The following is a 23,254-nucleotide window of genomic DNA, read 5'->3' on the forward strand; positions in this document are numbered from 1 at the left end:
AGGTGGGCTCGTGATCGAGGGGTGGACCTGACCATGGAGGCCATCACACAAGTCACTCGTGAATGTGAAATATGTGCTGCAATCAAGCGAGCGACACGAGTAAAATCTCCCTGGAATAGAGGGCGGTGGCTGGGTTTTCAATATGGCGAGGCCTGGCAGATAGACTATATTGGGCCACTGCCACGAACACGCCAAGGCAAGCGCTACATACTCACCATGGTGGAAGCAACTACTGGCTGGCTAGAGACATTTCCTGTAAACCATGCCGCTGCCCGAAACACCATCCTAGGCCTTGAAAGGCAAATTTTATGGCGACATGGTACCCCAGAAAGGATTGAATCAGACAATGGGACTCATTTTCTAAATAATGTCGTAAGCTCCTGGGCAAAGAAACATGGCATTGAGTGGGTGTATCACATCCCCTATCACCCACAAGCCTCTGGAAAGATGGAGAGATATAATGGACTGTTAAAGACTATGTTGAAGATGTTGGGCAATGGGGCATGGAAGCACTGGGATACAAATTTAGCAGAAGCCACTTGGCTGATTAATACCAGAGGATCTGCTAACCGTCCTGGTCCTGCCCAAACAAAACCCCTGCATACTGTGGGAGGAGACAAGGTCCCTGTAGTACACATGGGAAAGTGGCTGGGGAAGGCAGTGTGGATTACTCCTCCCATGGGAAAAGGCAAACCCATTCCTGGGATTGTCTTTGCTCAAGGACCTGGGTGTACTTGGTGGGTAATGCGGAAGGATGGGGAGACCCGGTGTGTGCCTCAAGGAGATTTAACCTTGGGGTAAAATAATCTGTAATGTGAGTTGTACGTTCTAGGAAGTAATGTAGAAGGAATGACCCAAACCAACGAAGAGCAGGTTTCGCAAGGAGCCAGATGAATGCAACAACAGCCCAAAGCAAGCCGGTGTTGGTGCCCAATAACTGAACCTGAACACCCATCCTGACAGATTGGGCCCAAGTCATAGCCGGTTCATGAACATCTGGAGGAGCAGAGGAAGCTCATGGAATGGGAGAATAACATCTATCTGTTAAAGGGCTGGAAATAGTAGTTAATAAGAAGTAAATACAATGAAACGGTTATTAAATATATATATTAAAGTGTGTGGAGCATGAGCATGACACAAATGGTATGGAATAAGGGGTGGAGATTGTATTGGGTCTGGCTGAGATGGAGTTAATTCTCCCCACAGCAGCCCTCATGGTGCTGCGCTGTGTATTGGTAGCTAGCAAGGTGTTGATAACACACCAGGGTTTTGGCTACTACTGAGCAGTGCCAGCACACATCGAGGCTGTCTTTCCAACATTTCTTTTTCCCCAGCAGCAGGCTGGGGGTGGGCAAGATCTTGGGAGGGGACACAGCTAGGACAGCTGACCCAAACTGACCAAAGGGATATTCCATACCATATGACGTCATGCTCAGCAGTAAGAAACTGAGAATAGGGGGAGGAACAGGGCAGGGGCATTCGTTGTTTGTTTTTTTTTTTACAATGTTTGTCTTCCGGAGTAAGGGGCACGCATACTGAAGCCCTACTTCCCAGGAAGTGGCTGGACATCGCCGGCTGATGGGAAGAAGAGAATAATCTTTGCTTTTTGCTTTGCTTCCGGGCGCGGCTTTTTGCTTTAGCTACATTAAACTGCCTTTATCTCGACCCACGAGTTTGGGGTTGTTTTTCTCCATCTTCCTTTCTCCCCTTGTCACCGAAATCCAGGAATAAACCTCGTAACACCAATGTAGTGTTAAAAGGCAGGCATTCTTTGTTGCAGCGCTGCATGCACGGGGGATAGCTCCACCCAACGTGCATGCCAGGTGATCACCAACACACAGGTTATGTAGGATCAAAACATACATATTCATTATTTTTCCTAGAAAAGGCAGTCCTATGATAATCATTTCTTAGAATCCATTTCCATATTCTCCTCCCCATCACGCATGCTCAGTGATTTGAGTCGGTGGTCCTCAGGGGTCTCTGGTGGTCGTCAGTGGTCTTGCACCCGTGTCCGCTGGGTGACCCTCTTCTTGTTTGCATGCGCAGTACCCTTGCTGTGGATGCACCTGTCCATAACGACTTCATAAGATTAATATCTCCGGGCCTATTGTTCAGTTTGGTAGAGACTGTACATGGAACATAGCAGCATTGTACCTTGCCATGGTCAGTTAGCTTCATTATGTATTACCTTGGTTACAAACTAATTATCTCAACCTGATTCTATAGTTTTTGTTTCACGGCCCCTATCCTACGGTTACAAAAGGAAGGTGCAGGGACTAGTGACAGCTGCGGGGGGGGCAGCCATGCTGGTGGGGCAGGCAGCAGGGAGAGGAGACAGAGAGGGCTGCCTATGCCTCCCTATGGGAACAAGTGTGCCCCTTGCAAGGGCACTGTAGAGCTGGCGCTGGGATGCTGTGGTTGCAAATCCATACCCCACGCCCATCCATGGTCCAGCCCTGGTGCTCTCTCTCACCCCAGCCTCAGCCCTCCTCCCCAGCCCCAGGGCTGATCCTGCTTTCCAGAGTCCTGCAGTGTCCTGGGGGATGAGTCCCTGCACCAGGCTCCACTATTTGGGCATGCCCATGTTCCCGCTTAGGGCAAGGGGGTACCAGTCCCTGGAGAGCCATGGGGTCTGGCCTCAACCCTTTCTGGAGGCTGGCAGGTGGAGGGGAGAGAGCAGGCTGGAGGGCAGTTGCTTGCTGGGAGCTGGCTGGAGTGGCCCTGTGGAGAGTCATTTAGCTAATGCCTGCAAGAGTGTGCCTAGATTAGAGAGTTCTGAAGTGCTTGACTATCCTGTCTCATCAGGGTCAGGCTTGGTGAGCCATCAGCTGCAGCAGCAGAGTCAGGAGAGATCCACAGCTCTGCACCCCGTCTGCTCTGCAGGGACATGTCACCCCCAGGAAGGCACCCTCACTCCTGCACCTTCCCCCCAGCTCCCCTTGGGGCATTTTGACACCCACCCACACTGTCAGATCACGTCCTTTCTCTGCACCCCCTCCCCAAGTCCTGGCACTGGTCCCCACCAGCTTTTCCCCCTTATCACAGGGGTGAAGGAGGCTCATGGAGGAGCAATGTGGGTAAATGGATGCTGTGGGACTGAGGCTTCCCAGAGCCCAGTCTTGTACAGGGAAAAGGGAACAGCCAAGCTGTGACTGGGTCCACAATGGCTCTGTGGGACAGCAGCAAGGAGCAGATGGCAGCACGCAGCCAGGGGCTCACCTGGAGGTGGACATGCAAGAGGATGGATGGGCTGGATGCAAGCTGGATCTCCTCCTTCTGGCAGCTGGAGAAGCTGGTGGGGTGCATTGTCCACTCAGGGCTGCAAGTCCAGCAGATCTTGGGCTGCCATGGCTCAGCCCAGCAGATGTGGGGATGCAACAGTGAGGCAGGGCTGTGTCAGACACCGGTGAGGATGAGGAGGAAGCAGCACTCAGCTCTGCACCAGGCCAGGGCCCTTGTGGTGGGTTGACCTTGGCTGGATGCCAGGTGTCCATCAAGCCGCTCTATCACTCCCCTCCTCAGCAGAACAGGGAGGGGAGAAAAATAAGATGGAAAAAACCTCATGGGTCAAGATAAAGACAGTTTAATAAAGCAAAAGCAAAGGTCGTGCATGGAAGCAAAGGAAAAACAAAAAATTTGTTCTCTGCTTCTCATCATCAGGCAATGTCTGGCCACTTCCTGGGAAGCAGGGCTTCAGTATGTGTAGCAGTTGCTCTGGAAGACAAATGTTGTAAATAACAAATACCCCCCTTCCTCTTCCTTTCTCTTAGCTTTTATTGCTGAGCAGACGTCATATGGTATGGAATATCCCTTTGGTCACTTTGGGTCAGCTGTCCTGGCTATGTCCCCTCCCAATAGCTTGCTTACCCCCAGCCTACTGGTGAGGGTGGAATGCTGGAGAGACAGCCCTGATGCTGTGCCAGCACTGCTCAGTAGAGGCCAAAACCCTGGTGTGTTATCAACACCTTTCTAGCTACCAATACAAAGCACAGCACTGAGGGCTGCTATGGAGAAAATTAACTCCATCTCAGCCAGACCCAATACAGCCCTGGACAGAGCTAAAACCACCCTGGGCAGCACAACGTGCTTGTGCCCCAGGAGGGGAGGTTGGGTCAGGCAGGACTGGGAGCTTAGCCCAAATCTGCAGTTGGATGAAGGAGAGGTGCCTCTTCCCTGTGCAGCCCAGCACCTGGGCTTGCACTGGCTGGGATTTCAGCTGCTGCCTGCTTCACTCTCCAGAGCAACTGGACAGACATCAGTTGCAAACTCCCAGGTCCTGCAGAGCTGCGGGGCTGAAGATAGATTTGTTAGGCAAATTCTGCTCTGGACTTTTGTACTGGGGGATTTTTGGGTGCCAGGAAAGCTGCTGGGGAGGGAGCAGAGTCAGCCCTTGCACCTTGACAGTGTACACAAGGCTGCTTGGTAATTATGTCCTGCAAGAACTCTGCACTCTGCCCTGGGATGGGAGGGAAAAACTCAGAGCAAACAAACATGGTACCACTGCCACAAGGCATGCAGCCAGCATCTGCGGTATCTTAACCTACTTCAGGTTCATTGTGGTTCACATATGCAGGGAGAAGACATGAAAGGCCAAAGCTCAACTACAGTTGAAACTGGCCAGTGTTGTGTCAGACAACAATAAGGGCTTTTTAAAGTATGATAACAGCTAGAGGAGATCTAAAGAAAACATTGGACTGATACTTGATGAAGATGGTCATTTGACAAATAGGGATGAAGAAAAAGTGGAAGCATTTAATGCTTTTTTTGCCTCAGTCTTTAATAATACTGATAGACCTTGGGCTGCCCGGTCCCCTGAGTCGGAGGACCACGAATGTGGGAACAGTGACTTTCCATTTGTGGACACTGAAAATTGTAAGTGACCAGCTGTATCAGCTGAATGTTCACAAGTCCATGGGGGGATTCATCCCAGAATACTGAAGGAGCTAACAGATGTTACAGCAGGAGCCCTCTTGATCATCTACCAAAGGTCTGGGGAGTCTGGGGAGGTCCCTGCTGACTGGAAGCTAGCCAACATTATTCCAATCTACAAGAAGGGTGTGAGGGAAGACCCAGGGAAATACAGACCTGTTAGTCTAATCTCAGTATCTGGAAAAATGGTGGAGACGATCATACTGGGTGCTACTGAAAGGCATTTAAAGGACAATGCAATCATTAGGCACAGTCAACATGGGTTCACAAAGGGAAAGTCATGTTTAATTAATTTAATATCCTTCTATGATAAGGTCACCTGCCTAGTGGATGAAGGGAAGGCGGTGGATGTAGTTTTTCTGGATTTTAGTAAGACTTTTCATAATGTCCCTCACAGCATCTTTCTGAACTAGTTGTCCAGCTGTGGGATGAGCAGGTTCACAGTGCACTGCATGAAGAACTGGCTGGATGGCAGGGCTCAAAGTGTTGTAGAGAATGGGATGACATCTGGCTGGTGACTGGTCAGGAGCGGTGCTCCTCAGGGCTCAATTCTAGGGCCAGTTCTGTTCAACATATTTATCAATGATCTGGAGGCAGGAGTTGAATGCACCATTAGCAAGTTTGCTGATGATACAAAACTGGGAGGTGCTGCTGACTCTCTTGAGGGACAAGTTACCTTGCAGAGGGACCTAGATAGATTGGAGCATTGGGCTATGATTAATGGGATGAAATTTAACAAGTCCAAATGCCAGATTCTGCACTTGGGACAGAGTAAAGCCGGACACAAGCATAAATTGGGAGAGGAGTGGCTGGAGAACAGCCCTGCAGAAAGGGATCTGGGGCTGCTGGTCAACAGTAGGCTCAATATGAGTGAGCAGTGTGTCCTGGCAGCCAAGAGGGCAAAATGCATCCTGGAGTGCATCAAACACAGTATAACCAACCAGTCAAAAGAGGTGGCTATCCCATGTATTCAGCGTTGGTGCAGCCTTACTTTGAGTGCTGTGTGCAGTTCTGGGCCCCACATTTTAAGAAGGATGGGAAGGTCCTTGAATGTGTCCAGAGGAGGGCAACAAAGCTGGTGAAAGGGCTGGAAGGCATGTCCTATGAGGAGCGGCTAAGGACTCTGGGCTTGTCTACTTCAGAGAAAAGGAGACTGAGGGGTGACCTCATTGCCCTCTACAGCTTCCTGAGGAAGGGAAGTGGAGACAGAGGTGCTGATCTCCCTGGTATCGAGTGACAGGGTGCATGGGAATGGCTCAAATCTGCACCAGGGAAGGTTCAGACTTGACATTAGGAAGCATTTCTTTACCGAGAGAGGTGGTCAGACACTGGAACAGGCTTCCTAGAGAGGTGGTTGATGCCCCAAGCCTGTCAGCATTTAAGAGGCATTTGGACATGCTTTAACTTTTGGTCATCCAACTGAAAAGATTCAATTTGGTTTGATTCTATTTGTTACTGCCCAGCTGCTGACGGGGGCCAAAGGAGGGGCCACATCCATGCTGGGCACCATCTGGCAGCTCCTGCTTAGATCACCCTGGCCACTGAGGGCTGGGGGAGAGCCAGGACCTGCCATCCTTGTCCCTGTCCCCATCCCCAAGACCACAGCAGGGTGAACGCAAGGAGCGAGAGTCACAGAGCAGCCATGGCTCCCTTAGCAATTTACGATGGCATTGGCACTGCAGCCCCACATACACGCCTGGGAGGGAACATTGGTGGGGAGAGGGGTGGGAACAGGGAGGTATCAGAGGCAGCCCAGGGTGAGGGGCTGCTCCAGGGAACCAGCCTCCTGAGGGAAGTGAGTCAAATGCTTTGGAGTGGGGGGCACAGGACCGCTTCCCCCCTCCACCATCAGGCTTGGGCTGCAGGGGCAGATGGCTGAGCTGCTGGGGTGTGGGAGCACCGGAGGACAACTGCATCAATGGCCAGGGGTGTGACAGGTGGTGTCAATGAGCTAGCCTTGATGATGGGAGTGTGATGGACAGCCATCGGCATCATGTACGGAGCCTACATTGATGACCGGGGATGTGACAGACAGCTACTGAAGAGCCAGGCCAGTGTGAATGGCCAGGGGCAGTGATAGACAGCCATCAGTGGACAGGATGGACAGCTGTCAGCGGACGTGAAGGACGGCCATTAGCAGGTGACCTCAGGAAGTGTTGCCTGCAGCCAGCATCAGATGTCCCATTTGGGTGGCAGTGGAGAGTGGAATCGTGTCTTCAGCTGGGATCAGATCCATCAGTGGGGTCCTGAGCCCTTTCCCTGGCGTGGAGCCCACGCAGCCTGAGGGCATGGACTGGGGCAGCCAAAGGGAACCAGGCATGGTCTCCCTCACTTGCTGGCTCGCTCCTGCGCCACTCATTCCCAGTGATGGGCAATGCTCTGCCATTCCCTGCCTGCAGTTTTACACGGCAGTCCATCAGGCAGCTGTTTTTTATCCCATTTCATGCTGATTTTGGCATCATCCTCCTCTCCTGAACCAGCTGCCACAAGGTGTGCCAATGCCTCTCTGAACCCTCCCCACAATGCATCAACACTATTATCTCCATCAGCCAAACTTGTAATCTCCTGAAAAAAGATATCTTGCTATTTTGACAAGTTCTCTTTTCCATCAATCCCCACTGACTGTCAGGAATACTGGCTCACACAGGCACCCTGCTGCTGCTGCTCCTGCTTCTTGACAGGTGTCCTGATTCTGGCAAGGATAGAGTTAATTTCACAAAGAGCCAGGACAGGTGAGCCAAGCTGGCCGGGGGCTATTCCATACCATGTGATGTCATGCTCACCAGAAAAGGGGGCTAGTCGGGCAGGGGCAGGCTCTTCGTGGCTCAGCGTCAGGGTCTGTTGGTCGTTGGATCCATAAATCGTTCTCTGTTATCACCCATTGTTACTATCTGTTATCAGCACTGTTGTTGATTGTTTTCCCTCTCCCTTGCTGTCCCAGTAAACTGCCCTTATCCCAACCCTCGAGGCTTTGCCGTTGTTTTCCCGTTCTCCTCCCCATCCCGCCGGGGGAGGGGTGAGCAAGCAGCGCATGGCACTTAGCTGCCGGCTGGGGCTAAACCACATCAACAGGCCAAAAATTCTGCTCCCTCTCATCAAAGAGCAAACCCTTTACCTTGTGGCCCTGCAGGGTGCTGGTGGTTTCAGGGTTGGGGGCTGGACAGGAGCAGGGACAAGCCGGGGCAGCACGGGGCAACGTTCCCAGGTGGCAGGCTCCAGAAGCAGCCACAGTGGTGAGCCCACACGCCACATCGCTGCAGCAGCAAGTGACCTACTTGGGCGTCATGCGAGATTTTGGTGCAGAGGGGAGCTGACAAAAATGCACATTCCTGCTGCAGTTCAGCTCTCACCTCCGCCCCTGCAGCCCTCCCCTGGCAGCCCAGCACTGCTGGCTCCACCAAGAGCTTTCCCAGACTGTTGCCGTCACAGTCGCTCCAATGGGCACTCAGACATGCTGTGGCTTTTCAGAGAGGGGTGTCAGGACAGGGAACTGTGTCTTCTCCTTGGGGTGTGTGAGAGCATCATGCATCCTGCATGGGGCGGAGGCTGCTGGATGCCCTTTGCAGAAATGGATTTGGGCTGCAGCTCTCCTTTGGTGAGACACCATACATGCCCTGGTGCACCCAAGGGCTGGCGAGGAGCTGCCATCCCCCAGGCTCAGCCAGCCCCATCCACAGAGCCTTGTTGCAGAGGGGACAGCCTGACCATGCTACAGAAGGGACTGCAGAGCACCAGGGCAGATGGCAACAGGACCCCCAAACCCCTCGGCAGCTTGAGCAAGAGCAGAGCTGGGGCTCCTCATAATCTTTGCTTTTCAGGGAACTGCCTGAAGAGGCACTTAAAGCTTTTGCAACCTGCTGGCACACTCCTCTTCCACCGCCTTCCCCTTTCCCCAGTCTTCTGGGGCCAGGGCTTGTCTGCAGAGATATTTTCCTCTGGTTCCATTTACAGCTGGCCTCCACTTTCTCCACCCCACGTGCATCCCAGCACCTTTCCACCGTGCTCCCTGGGCCAAATAACACAAAATGTGATTCACTCTAAATGGAAGCATCCCTGGGGAAGGATGCAGCAGAGAGAGGCACCTCGGGCCAGGGCAGGGAGACCAGAGACTCCCTGAAAGGCTCCTGCAGTCAATGGAGTGAAGCAAGACAGGACCTGAAAGCCACAAGCAGAAAGCAGATAAATCCTGTCTACAGCCCAGCTTTGCACATCTCTACCTGGCAGGGAAGGGAGTTTTTCATTTCAGTCCTGGCTGAGACGTGGGGGAGTGGGAAGGGTCTGTAATGGATGTATTGGTATTGTGGGACCAGTGTCAGTGCTCACAGGTCTAGGGAGGGCTGGCACATGGTGAACAGAGGCAGAGCCACCAGCTCCAGGTCTGCTCGGAGTCATGCCAGCCTGGACAGGGGTCAGGGACTAGCCTGGCACCTGTGTGTGGTGCAGGCTGGAGCAAACCTGCCCTGAATACGGTGCTGGGAGCACTCTTGAGGCTGCCGTGGCCCAGCCGCTTGCTCCTGGGAGGCAGGGCACTGCAGGGGCATCAGATGCTGGGTCCAGCACAGGCTTGTTCAGAGGTGAAGACCTCAAGGATGGTGCTGCCCATCTCCTGGGAGCCAGCAAGCTTCATTTGTCAAATGGCCCTTCATCCCACGGCCCCCCACCCCATGCTCCCCATGCTCTCTGCACGGAAAAGGTAACTCCTCCCCTCCTGCTGCTCGCTGCTTTACCAAGGCCTCCTGAGCCCCTCTGCAGATGCACGCATCACTGCATGCATGCACGCACCTCCTCTCCGCTGTGGGGCTGGTGGGTCTGCACAGAGCCAGCCAGGCCCTACCCCATGGAAGGCGCAGGGGCTGCAATGGCCAGGGAGTCAGGCTGGGTTGTGGGGTCCCCTGCAGCAGCATCCCAGCACAGTGGGGCCGGGCAGAGCATCCCTCTCCCCTACTCAGGAGAGGACCTGCTGTATCCAGCCTAGCCAAGGGGCAGGGCAGCCCTGCAGCCATCCCCACTGCCCAGGCTCCTCTGCTCTAACCTTCAGCGCTAATCCCAGGCCTGGCTGGAAGCTGCTCCTAGGAGAGCTCAGAGGCCCCAAATCATCCCCAGGTATAGCTGGCAGATCTGGAAGGGGAAAGAACAGCTCCCTCAGACAGCGGTACCCCATCCCAGGGGGTTAGGGAGCTGAGTGACCATCTCCACCAGGCCAGTGTGAAGGCAGCTGGGGATGCACGTGAAGCAGATATTCCACCTTCAGAAGCACTACTTTAGTGCTTGTGGTGGGTTGACCCTGTCTGGAGGCCAGGTGCCCACCAGAGCTGCTCTATCACTCCCCTCCTTAACTAGACAAGGGAGAAAAGGTATAATGAAACGTTTGTAGGTCGAGATAAGGACAGGGAGAGATCACTCACCAATTATCATCACGGGCAAAACAGACTGAACTTAGAGAGGGAATTCATCTAATTTATTACTAAGCAAAACAGAGTAGAGGAATGAGAAATAAAACCAACTCTTAAAACACCTCCCCCCACCCCTCCCATCTTCCCGGGCTCAACTTCACTCCCAGCTTCAACCTCCGCCCCCCCTCAGCAGCACAGGGGGACGGGGAATGGGGGTTGCAGTCAGTTCATCACGTGGTGTTTCTGCTGCTTCTTCCTCCTCAGGGGGAGGACTCCTCTCATCGTTCCCCTGCTCCAGCATGGAGTCCCTCTCACGGGCTACAGTCCTTCACGAACTGCTCCAGCGTGGGTCTCTTCCACGGGGTGCAGACCTTCAGGAGCAAACTGCTCCAGCGTGGGGTCCCCCATGGGGTCACAAGTCCTGCCAGCAAACCTGCCCTGGCATGGGGTCCTCTCTCCACGGATCCACAGGTCCTGCCAGGAGCTTGCTCCAGCATGGGCTTCCCACAGGGTCACTGCCTCCTTCAGGTGCCTCCACCTGCTCTGGTGTGGGGTCCTCCACGGGCTGCAGGTGGAATCTCTACACCCCCTCATCCTTCCTCCATGGGCTGCAGGGGGACAGCCTGCCTCACCATGGTCTTCACCACGGGCTGCAGGGGAATCTTGCTCCGGCGCCTGGAGCACCTCCTCCCCCTCCTTCTGCACTGACCTTGGTGTCTGCAGAGTTTCTCACATCTTCTCACTCCTCTCTCTGGCTGCAAAAGCGCTCTCTAACTGTTTTTCTCTTTCTTAAATATGTTATCACAGAGGCGCTGATTGGCTTGGCCTTGGCCAGCGGCGGGTCTGTCTTGGAGCCGGCTGGCATTGGCTCTATCAGACACAGGGGAAGCTTCTAGCAGCTTCTCACAGAAGCCACCCCTGTAGCCCCCCCCACTACCAAAACCTTGCCACGCAAACCCAATACAGTGCTGCACTCTCCTCTTCAGTCCAGCATCCTCCCTCCTGCCCCATCACATCCCTCGTGCCTTCTGCGAGCCCTGCGGCATCCACCTGGGTGGTGTCCAGTCCTGGGGACCAGGTGAACTGAAACTCCCAGTGGTGCATTGAACCAGGCACACAGGGTTGGACGTAGCCAGAAGTCACATCATTGCCTCCATTGCACCAGGGCACGGGGAGGACAGCCTGCCTGAAACACTGGCTGGCAGGCAACAGGTTAAAGCTGCTGCAGGTAGCCTGTGGCTGGGGCTCCAGGTCTGGGAAGACCCAGCAGGCAGACAGGGGAGACCTTCACTCCTCTGAGGATGCAGCCCCAGCCCCCGTAGTCCTTGAGGTTCTCTTGAAGAAAGGCAGTTTGGCCCTGGGGCCAGAGGAGACACAGGGAAAGCTTTTATTGGTATCTCCCAGCCAATGTCAGCCCAGTTAAAAAAAAAAAATGCTTCATGTCTGAGCAAGCTGTTTAACACAGCTCAGGCAGCAATTGCTACAGAAACAGCAAACCAGGCTGCATCTTCTCAGCCCCAGTCACAATCTCCCTCCTTCTTCTCTGTATGTGTGTGTGCGAACAAGTGTGTGTGCGTGTGCATGCGCTAGACACAGGCATCTGCTCCCAGCGTCTCGCTGTCTCCTGCATCATCCAGCAGCAAGCGCAGGGCTCTGGCTCTCCAGGTACTAGCCTCGCCACCCCATCCCCTGGTGGGGATTTGCACATGGGGTGTGGGATGCAGTGAGCACCTGTGGGTGGAGGGGGGGGTCATGGTCGGAAGCATCAGCAATGGGCATCGTGTGGACAGCTCTCTAGGGCTTGCACTCCCAAGACGGACCTTGACCCTGGTAAGTGGCTTTTTTGCCACCGTTGGCCCTTTGCCTGGTGCCTGGCGTGGGCTGGCCACACATCACAACACCCCCATGGGTGGGTCCCCCTGCTGCCCCCAGGGTCCTGGTGCTGGGATGGGGTGCCTGGGAGTGGGGATGCAGACAGGGCAGGAGGATCCTGCCCAGACATCAGGGTCCTGATGTGGGTGCTAGGGAGAGGGTCTGGGGAGGGAGATGAGGAGAAGTGGAGCGCTGGGTGGGAGCCGTGTCTGCTGCAGGGGAAGGGACTCTGCTGTCACAGCATTTTCATCCCCCTCTGGGAGATGGAAATGTGAGACACACCTATAAAGTCTGCCATGGCACAGCAGGACAGGCAGCCTGATCCAGCAGAGAGAGAAGCCACCAGCTTGGTGTCCCCAGGAGGGGGACACAGCACAGCTGGGGCTCTGGCCATCCCCCAGAGCTCCCTGCTGGGCCCCTGCAGCCCTGCAGAGGGTGAGGAGGGTGCCACCAGCCACAGACTCCTCTGCCCCACAGCAAGCAGGTCACCTCACAGAGGCAGCCCCAGCAGCACCCTGGTCCCAGCGCATGCCACCTGCCAGGGAGAGGGGACAAGGGAGTGCCGCTGGACCCCTCTGGGCATCCCCAGACAGCTCAAAGAGGTAGGATGTGGAGTTCCCTGAGCAGAGTCTGCCCAGTCCCCCTCACCTCGTGGCAGCTCCTCCCAGGCCTGCTTGGTGCCCTTCAGACTGAGCCCTGGGGCTGAGCAGCTGTGGGCTCTGGGATCCCTGGGGTATCGCCCCCACCAGCACACTGTCCCTCTGCCCCCAGGTCCCTAATGCTGCTCCCCAGAGGGCTACAGCCCCAGGACTCCCCCAGGCACAGTGCTGGGGGGTAAAAACACCAGGAGCCTGGCAAGGGCTGGGAGGAGGCCTAGCCCGCAGGGAGCCAGTGGGGACCAGGCGCATCCTTCCCTGCCAGCTGGGGAGCCCTGGAGGGGGTCCTGCTCCTGGCACACCCCTGCTGCATGTCCTTGAGGGTGGATACAGGGAGTGCCACAGACCCTGCTCATGGCATGCACCAGCCCAAGAGCCCACCAGCCTTTGGTTTGCTGGCAGGGCTTTGCACCTAGGACATGCTGTGGGGCAGACGAGCATGGCTGAGAGCAGGGGCAGTGAAGGAGGCAAAGGAGGCAAAAGTCAGCCCTATGGATCCATGGTCTTGCCATGGTGCTCTGCACCCCCAGCTCCCTGTGCCACCACTGGGCACCACAACAGCCCACCCTGCACCATGGGCCCCAAAACACACCCATCCCACACCCCCAGCCACCACAGACACCACTCCATACCCACAGCTGCCGCAACATCCCTGCACCCAAAGCCACCACCCATGCCGTGCTCACAGCTGCTGCAACAACCTCAGCCCGCACCTCCCTCTGCTGGGCCATAACACCTGCCCTGTGCCGCCAGCCATGCGGTAACACGTCAACCCTGTAACACATCCACCCCATGCCCACAGCCTGTCCCTGTCGCATCCATCCTGCACTCCCAGCCACAACATCCCTGCCGTGCTGTGATACACCCACCCACATGTCACCCACCGCCCTGCACTCACCACCACCCTCACAGCCAAACTCAGCGCCCCGTAACCCCCAGCACAAGCCATGGGTGCCAACACCTCCCCGTTCCCGCTGCCATGGGGGAGAGGAGATTTTGGAGCCATGTGGGGACCATTGGCTCTGCATTGGGATGCTCTGCCCTGCTTTCTCCTCCCAAGGTGCCTCTGTGCTGGCGGCCAGCCCCATCCCACCAGTGCCCCCATCCTCCCCCAAGACAGGATGATCCCCACACCAACTGCACCAGTCTTGCCTCTGTGCCTCAGTTTCCCCATGCAGAGAGCTATGTGGGGCTGGGAAAGATGAGTCCATGGATGCTAGGGGAAAGAAGTGCTTTCTGGCTCAGTCTTTTGCTGTGGGGATGAAGCAGGAAGGAGCATTTCCCCATCAGAGTGCAGGGAATGGGTGCTGTCCAGGAGATGGGGCAGAGGTGTAGGGGGTCAAGGGGAGGGGAGGAGAGGGGAGGAAAGGGGAAGGGGAAGGGAAGGGGAGAAGGTAACCATCACCTGCTGTGACAGCCCCTGGCCCCAGTAGTGCTCGGCAGAGCCAGACATTTACAGGCAGCTCTGGCCCATACCCAGGTTTAGCTCCTCTACAGGGGTGACCTAAAAATATCCCCCCACATTGGCACCCAGCAGCAATGTCAAAGCCCCGGCACTTTGGGCCAAGGTGAGCCAGGTGGCGGCACTGGGTCCCTGACCACCAGGCGCCTCGGGGGATGGCCACAAATAGCAGCAGAGACACCTTACCCCAAGGATGCATGGGGATGCACAGACTGCTCAGGTAGCTGGGCTGCTATGGGGTGAGGGTGCCTCTGGTCCCCCCTCCCTGCATCCAGGGGTCCCCAGGAGAGGGGAGACCCTCTGAGCCTGGCAGAACCCTGAGCCAGGGCCAGGCTCTGTGTGGGGGTGATATCCCACCCTGTACAGCCAATGGGTCAAGCAGGACACAGGGGAAAGGGGGTCCTGGAGAGTGCAGATCAGGTTTGGGGTATCTGGGGAGTTTTGGGGCCTGTGGAAAGGCAGTGGGGTCTGGAGAGGGAGCTTGGGGTGAGGCCATTCAGCCCCTGGATGTGCAAGCAGGGTCCAGCTGTGCAGCACTAGCAGGGACAGGGAGGTCAGTGGGGCTGAGAACAGACATAAGCTGTGACAGGAGTAACGGCCTCCAGGCTCCATGCCAGGCACACAGCAGATGGTGGCACTGGCTGTGGCAGGAGACACTCAGGGTGGCCTTGGGAGAGGACAGTCACCAGAGACTGGAGACAAGGAGGTGGGCTGGGATCCTCCAGCAGCAGTGTGGGGTGGGGTATGACTACGCCATGAATACGCAGGAGAACCTCATTTTTTGGGGATTACAGCAAGCCGTTATGCCAGCCGCCCCACTGCTGCCTGGGCTGCCCTGTCACACTGCAGGGTGGCTGAGGATGGGCCACCCAAAGCCTCGCAATGCTGCGGGGAGACGCTGCCAGCACACCAGGGATCAGGAGCACCAGTGCGGCTACTGGGGGGACTGGTGCACCAAGAGCTGGGGCCCACACGCCTCTTCTGGCTTTTCTCAATGAGCCCAGCCCCACTGCGCCCTCTCCTCCCTGCTTCTACCCAAGCCTTGGGCAGGATGAGGCCAGGATCTGGCCCATGCTCAGTGATGCAGGGACCTGCAAAGGCAGCCCTTGGTGGGGAGATCTCCCTGTGGTGCCCCCAGCTCCGTGGCTTGCAGGCAGAGCTGCAATGCTGCCCAGCAGGAGAGCTGATTCTGCCTGTGGCAGACAGGATCCTGAGCTGCCCATGCAGGGGTTGATGGCAAGGTGGCAGAGACACCAAAGTGTCATCCCTCCCACCAGCACAGCCACAGGGATGCTGTTGCTGTGGCTTGGACATGTGCTTCCAGCTCTTCCCCGCTCCCACCTTTGCAAAGCCCCAGGAGCTGTGGCACACTGGGCACCAGCTGCAAGCCAGGCACGGGGGCCAACAGGTGCAAATACCCCTGCCCACGCGTGCCTGCCAGAGACCCCCGCACACAGGATGGGGCCCCATGTGTTGCACACCCAACTCCACGTGTAAGAATCTGCTCACAGATGGTCCCACAGAGGGGAGGGAGGCTGGGAAATCACATGCATGTGTGCGCAGAGGTGTTTGGCTTTGCATGCCCATATGTGTGCGTGAACAGAGCCCATGTGGCTGGGGGTCGCAGGGTGAGGGCAAGAGTGTGGGGCTGGGTATCTGCAGGTGTAGAGACAAATGAAGGGCTGTGGGCTGCCACCTACCAGCACGCTCTGCTCTGCTGATGTGGGGCATCTGTAATTACCCTGCCCAGGCTCCCTGCCACAGCAGTGCCCGCAGCGCTGTGTCCGCCCACAGCTGCAAGATCCCGGTGTGTGTGCATGTGCGTGTGCTGTTTATTATCCCGCTACCTGGGGACTTCCCTGCTGAGGCTGGTGGGGTCAGGAAGTGGCTGCTCCGATGTCCCCCTTGCACAGGCAGCAAATGCCACCCACTGGTCCCTGGGTACCAGCTGGGAACTCCTCTTGGCTGCAGCATCTTCCATAACAGAACCCCAGCTGGGCATGGGGGCAGTGCCAGGACCCACGGGGGGTGATGTTGTGCCCCACACCACTGGAGACCAAATCCTGCATCTCCCTGGCTTCAGCCCACCCCATCCTCGCCCTTCTCCAGTCTGGCATCATGTCCACCCCTGTTGAGACGGAGCCCAACCTGCTATTGCTGCTGCCATTGCCCTCCCCATTTTACCCCAAGATGATCTTCCCTTAGCCCTGCAGCTAAGCCTCCTTCTCAGGATCCACACACCCCAGACCCATGCACTGCTCCCCTTCCCTCCTGTACCCTCGCAGCTCTCCCACAGCTGGCCCAGCCTCCCTGCCTGGCTCCTTGCTGCAAGCCAGCCCTGACCCATGTTTCAGGGTGTGATGCAGGATGCCCAGCAATCAGAGCAGCAGCACACACAAGTGTGTGAGCCTGAGCAAGAATGGGGGGGTGAATTGAAATTTAGGGAAGGTAAGAGACCCAGCACCAGATCTGCTTTGCCCCAGTCCTGGGGCAAGCTGCAGGGAGGACACCTCTCACCCTTGGCTGGCCAAAGAGGCTTTCTCCAAGGCAGAAAGGAGATGCACACAAGGGGCAGGGTTACAGCTGGTCCCAGCCCTCTGGCATTTACTGGTCTGGTGTGGGAAGGGCCTGGAAGCATTTCTTGTTAAGCTGGAGTCTACAGAGCAAGGATGGGTGAGGCAGTGTGGTGGGTTGACCCTGGCTGAGGGCCACGTGCCCACCAGAGCCGCTCTATCACTCCCCTCTTTCATTAGACAGGGGAGAAAAGGTACAATGAAAAAAAAAACTTACGGGTCGAGATAAGGACAGGGAGAGATCATTCTCTAATTATCATCACGAGCAAAACAGACCAAACTTAGAGAGGGAATTCATCTTATTTATTACTAAGCAAAACAGAGTAGAGGAATGAGAAATAAAACCAAATCTTAAAAACACCTCCCCCCACCCCTCCCTTCTTCCCAGGCTCAACTTCACTCCTGGCTTCAACCTCTGCCCCCCCCTCAGCGGCACAGGGGGACGGGGAGTGGGGGTTACAGTCAGTTCCTCACGCGGTGTTTCTGCCGCTTCTTCATACTCAGGGGGAGGACTCATTGTTCCCCCGCTCCAGCGTGGGGTCCCTCTCACGGGAGACAGTCCTTCACGGCCTTCTCCAACGTGAGTCTCCTCCACGGGGTGCAGACCTTCAGGAGCAAACTGCTCCAGCGTGGGTCCCCCACGGGGTCACAAGTCCTGTCAGCAAACCTGCTCTGGCGTGGGCTCCTCTCTCCACGGGGCCACAGGTCCTGCCAGGAGCTTGCTCCAGCGCGGGCTTCCTACGGGGCCACAGCCTCCTTCAGGTGCCTCCACCTGCTCCAGAGTGGGGTCCTCCATGGGCTGCAGGTGGAATCGCTACACCCCCTCATCCTCCCTCCATGGGCTGCAGGGGGACAGCCTGCTTCACCATGGTCTTCACCACGGGCTGCAGGGGAATCTTGCTCCGGCACCTGGAGCACCTCCTCCCCCTCCTTCTTCACTGACCTTGGTGTCTGCAGATGTTCTTACATCTTCTCACTCCTCTCTCTGGCTGCAAAAGCGCTCTCTAACTGTTTTTCTCTTTCTTAAATATGTTATCACAGAGGCGCTGATTGGCTTGGCCTTGGCCAGCGGCGGGTCCGTCTTGGAGCCGGCTGGCATTGGCTCTATCAGACACAGGGGAAGCTTCTAGCAGCTTCTCACAGAAACCACCCCTGTAGCCCCCCCGCTACCAAAACCTTGCCACGCAAAACCAACGCAGGCAGGGTGCCTCCAAACCAGCTCCCTGCTTGCTGTTCACTCCTCCACCAACACTCAGATCCCCCATGGCCAGATCTCCATATGGCTTTGGGTCCATCTCCCCATGGCCACCACAGATGACCCCAGTGCCAGCTTGCCAAGGAGCCTGCATTTCTCCCTGCCCTGAGCTGCTCCCTGTGCAGCTGGGGGACAGCCACTAGGACACCTTTTTGGGGTCAGGGACATGGCTCGGTGGTGCAGGGGTAGAGAGCAGCATTGCACCCCAAGGTCTTAGCACTGAGCACCTTCCTCCCCCACTGCAGAGCCATGGGGGTGCTGATGTCCAGGCGGCAAACAGTGGAAAAGGTGCAGAAGGTCAGCTTGGCTGTGTCAGCTTTTAAGGATGGGCTGGGGGAGCAGCTATTGACACAGCGGTGGGCAGAGGCAGGGGGCACATACTGGGGGATGCTGAAGCAGGTAGTGCAGGAGGAAGAGGAAGAGTTGTCGGCAGGGCCCTCCCAGCTGGAGGAGAGCAGCACCAGCAAGGTGGCCTGGGAACGGCTTGGAGCCAGAGGAGTTTGACCAAGCCAACAGGTTCATGCCGTCTGCCTTCATCCATCCCAGGTGGGAGCTGCACAATGACAAGCCCCTGGACATCAGTCTGGAGCAGCGGGAGCAGGCAAACAGCCAGAGCATGGGGATGGGACAGGAGAGATGGGGATGGGGCTGAAGATGTGCAGGGGAGAGCCCAGGGGATGTGCAAGTGTCCCCAGTGCCCACCAGGCAGACAGCCTCCCCAGGCACAGCAAAGCTCCACAGAGGCGGCTCAGTGGGGCAGGGGGCCAGGCTGGGAAGCTGGAGATGTCATTGAGAGAGGAGGGTGTGACTGGTCAGACATGCCCTGGAGGGACCCCGGGGTGTCTTGGAGAGGAGAGGTCACTGCTGGGCACAGACAGCTCCAGCTTTGGAGGAGAGAGAAGGACCATCTGATCTACGTGTTTGTCAGCCTACAGCCAGCCAGCCTACAACTCAACACATCCATCCACACCTGCGACTCTTACAGCCCATCTACAACCCAACAGCTTATCCACTCATGCCCACAATCCTACAGCCCACCCATCCACACCCACAACCCTACCCATCCATCCACCCACCCCTACAAGACTACACCCCAGCTCACCTTACAGCTTATCCATCCATCTCTACAACCAATCAACCCACAGATCAACACTTCCACTCACCCATACTACAAGCCTAAAGACCAGTCAACCTACAACCCCACAGGCCAGCCATCCACACCTACCACGCTGCACTCCAGAGAACTCCACAGCCCCACCAACCCTACAGCCAGACCCAACCATCCTCCTCTAACCCTAACTGGCCAGCAAGTCAGCCATGACAATCCCACCACCCTACACCAGCCCCACACAAACCCATTCCCTCTGACCCCCAATGCCCATTCCCACCTACAAAGTACTTCCCTGACCCCCACCTTGAGAAGCCACCCCCCTGCCACATTGCCTCTCTGACCAGCTGCCCATCACGCACCAGGTCCTCAACGATGAGATGTGTGAGATCTGCGAGATCTGCGAGGTGTGGACAGCTGAGAGCCTCTTCCTCTGCCATGTCTGCAGTTGGGTGTACCACAATGGCTGCCTGCACCGCATGGGCTACCTGCAGAATGACAGTGCCATGGAGGTGATGGAGATGGCACACACTGAGACAGGCTGGAGCTGCTACTACTGTGTGACTGGGGTGGGGGACGTCGGGCTTCTGCTGGGTGATGGGTGCTCCCCAGGGAGCTGTGCCCCTTGCAGACACGAGCAGAGTCCCACTTCGCAGCCTGGTCTGGGGGAGATGGGGGACCTGCTGCTCCCTGGCTTCTGCCACCCACCTTGGCCTGATGGGGAGCCACCAGAAGACAGGGGACAGCCACCTTCCCACCCTGGCAGCCAGCTCTCCAGCACCTTGGCGGGGGACATGACACCAGGGAACCCGCCACTGGGCACGCAAAGAGCTGTGGCAGAGCTGGAATGGCACCCAAAGAACCAGGGATGTGAAGCCACCCCACTGCAGCTCCCCTGGGTGACACAGCATACCGCCCCTCTCTGCATGCCCACACCTGCATGTCTTCAAGGGCCACCAGTGCCATGGGGTGGCCGGATGCTCACACAACCCCCACCCCATACCTTTGCCCCATGGCTCCTCTCTGCCTCCCACCCCAGGACAACCTCAGTCTCCTGCTGATGGAAGAAGAAACATACACCCTGATGGAGATCCTGCGGCAGTGCAAGATCATTCCAGGTGCAGACCCTTCCTACAATGGGTCCCGGACATGGTCCTGGCCCTTGGTCTGGGTGCTTCTGCTCCAGGGTGGGGATGTTGCCGCTCCCCTGCCCGGTGGGAGATAAAAGGTCCACTAAGACTGGCAGCTGGCGGGGTCCCCATTAGTGCAAGCAGAAGCAAGGAAGGGGAGGGATGGGGCGGGGGAGGGGAAAGGGCATGGTGCTCCCAGGGACCTGGAAAAAGGCTGGGTGCCACAAATTGTCATCCCTCTGAGTCACCCTGCTTCGTGTTACCAGCCCCAGGTGATGCATGGGGCACCTTCAACCTCCCCAGGCCTCCCTGAGAGCTGCCCCCCACCCTCTCCCTGCAGACTCTCCTTGCTGGGCTCTCCAGCAGGTGCTGGCAGGATGCTCCTAAGGAGGGCAAGGGCAGTTGGGGGAGGCGGGTCCCCCCTCCTCAGGTGCTGCACAGCAAATCTGTCCCCCACAGACACCTGCCTGACCCTGGACAACTTCCTGCACTACAAGCACCTAGTGCACAAACAGCAGTTCGAGCGGCCCATGGCTGAGGCCCAGGAGGAACAACCATCCCTGCAGTTCTCCGCCCCGGATCCCGAAAAGAAGGAGCACGTCAAGTGGCGCGACTATGGCCACAGGCACAGTCACCACGGCACCCAGGGCCAGCTCCAACAGCTGGCAATCATGGCCATGGCACCCGGGGCCAGCTCCCATGTCCAGCACCCACGACTGCAGCACCCGGAGCTGGCTACCACAGCTGGCACCTGTGGCCATGGCACTCAGAGCGGCAGACCCCCACACAGGAGCAGGGGGTTCCCCATGTCCCAGCCCCTCACCATGGGGTGAGCCCCTTCCCCTCTATGCCCCCCTAGAATGCCCTGCTGTGGCTACTGACGGCTGAGGAGCAGGAGTGGGCGCAGGTGGCCTTCCTGACTCTCGACCAGGACAGAGATGGCTTCATCAGGGAGGGCGAGTGCCACTGGGCCCAGCACGTTTAGTTCTGCAAACACCAAAAGGAGACACTGTCCTGCAATGCCAGGTGTGGTGGGTTGACCCTGGCTGAGGGCCAGGTGCCCACCAGAGCTGCTCTATCACTCCCCTCTTTCATTAGACAGGGGAGAAAAAGTACAATGGAAAAAAAAAAGCTTATGGGTCGAGATAAGGACAGGGAGAGATCATTCACTAATTATCATCACGAGCAAAACAGACCGAACTGAGAGAGGGAATTCATCTAATTTATTACTAAGCAAAACAGAGTAGAGGAATGAGAAATAAAACCAAATCTTAAAAACACCTCCCCCCACCCCTCCCATCTTCCCAGGCTCAACTTCACTCCTGGCTTCAACCTCCTCCCCCCCTCAGCGGCAGAGGGGGGTCAGTTCATCACACGGTGTTTCTGCTGCTCCTTCATCCTCAGGGGGAGGACTCCTCTCATCATTCCCCTGCTCCAGCATGGAGTCCCTCTCACGGGAGACAGTCCTTCATGAACTTCTCCAACATGAGTCTCTCCCACGGGCTACAGTCCTTCAGGAACTGCTCCAGCGTGGGTCTCTCCCATGGGGGGCAGACCTTCAGGAGCAAACTGCTCCAGCGTGGGTCCCCCACGGGGTCACAAGTCCTGCCAGCAAACCTGCTCTGGTGTGGGCTCCTCTCTCCATGGATCCACAGGTCCTGCCAGGAGCTTGCTCCAGCATGGGCTTCCCACGGGGTCACAGCCTCCTTCAGGTGTCTCCACCTCCTCCAGCGTGGGGTCCTCCACGGGCTGCAGGTGGAATCTCTACACCCCCTCATCCTTCCTCCATGGGCTGCAGGGGGACAGCCTGCTTCACCATGGTCTTCACCACGGGCTGCAGGGGAATCTCTGCTCCAACACCTGGAGCACCTCCTCCCCCTCCTTCTGCACTGACCTTGGTGTCTGCAGAGTTTCTTACATCTTCTCACTCCTCTCTCTGGCTGCAAAAGCTCCCTCTAACTGTTTTTCTCTTTCTTAAATATGTTATCACAGAGGCGCTGATTGGCTTGGCCTTGGCCAGCGGCGGGTCCGTCTTGGAGCTGGCTGGCATTGGCTCTATCAGACACAGGGGAAGCTTCTAGCAGCTTCTCGCAGAAGCCACCCCTGTAGCCCCCCCCCCCCGCTACCAAAACCTTGCCACGCAAATCCAACACACCAGGTATGGGGGTGCCCACCCCAGGGGGGAATCTGGGGCGTGACATCCCTGCCAGGGCTCCCACCACAGCCCCAGCACCCACCAAAGGGGCTCAGCATGCAAATGGGTGCCCCTCCTTTCCCTCCATGGCCCCGCAGCCCTGCCCTGGCCCAGCATGCCCTCTTCCCCCTACTGTCACCATTTGAGGTGCAAGGAGGGGGAACAAAGGGTGCCCTTCTCCCCCCTCAGCATCAGTCATGTATGGCCCACATCAGAAAGCAGCCCCGCTAGCAGTGGCAGCAGCAAGAGTCAGGAGAAGACCCCACAGGCCACAGAGCAGGAGGCCAGGTGAGGCCAGGGGTGGTTTAGGGGGGCGAGGGGCATCCCTCCATTTTGGAGGAGACACAGAGGGAGCAGCAGCATCAGGGGATAGCCAGCTGGCAAGCCCACATCTGCCCAGCAGGCCTGTCGACTGGCCTGGCTTCCTGCAGGAGAACATTGCCTATATCCTGGCGGTCCACCCCAACAATGCTGCCCTCCACCTGCAGCCCCCAGCCTAGCCCCTGCCTACCCCACAGTGCCATCTTGGGGGGCAAGGTCTTCCCCTTCCCCTGCCCCTCCTGCCATCATGCTGCCAGGGTGACCTGCCCTGCCCCTCCATGGGCAGAGCCAGTCACTGATTGGCTGGCAGGGAAGCAACTGTGCTGCCCTCTCCTCCTGCTTCCACTTCAGATTGGCC

General features: G+C 57.0%; 1 long non-coding RNA gene and 1 pseudogene across 1 annotated transcript in view; one reads left to right on the forward strand and one right to left on the reverse strand.

Annotated features, from left to right (window-relative positions):
• The window catches only part of LOC142599220 (uncharacterized), a 434,245-nt gene that overhangs the window by 44,167 nt on the left and 366,824 nt on the right, over window positions 1–23,254 (reverse strand). Inside the window, exon 2 of the long non-coding RNA XR_012832841.1 lies at window positions 10,697–10,809. This is a non-coding gene — a long non-coding RNA (uncharacterized LOC142599220). The remainder of the gene's footprint in view (window positions 1–10,696; window positions 10,810–23,254) is intronic.
• Window positions 18,393–23,075, forward strand: LOC142599186 (PHD finger protein 24-like; annotated as a pseudogene).

This window comes from Balearica regulorum, chromosome W (genome assembly GCF_011004875.1).
Source record: "Balearica regulorum gibbericeps isolate bBalReg1 chromosome W, bBalReg1.pri, whole genome shotgun sequence".
NCBI lineage: Eukaryota > Metazoa > Chordata > Aves > Gruiformes > Gruidae > Balearica > Balearica regulorum.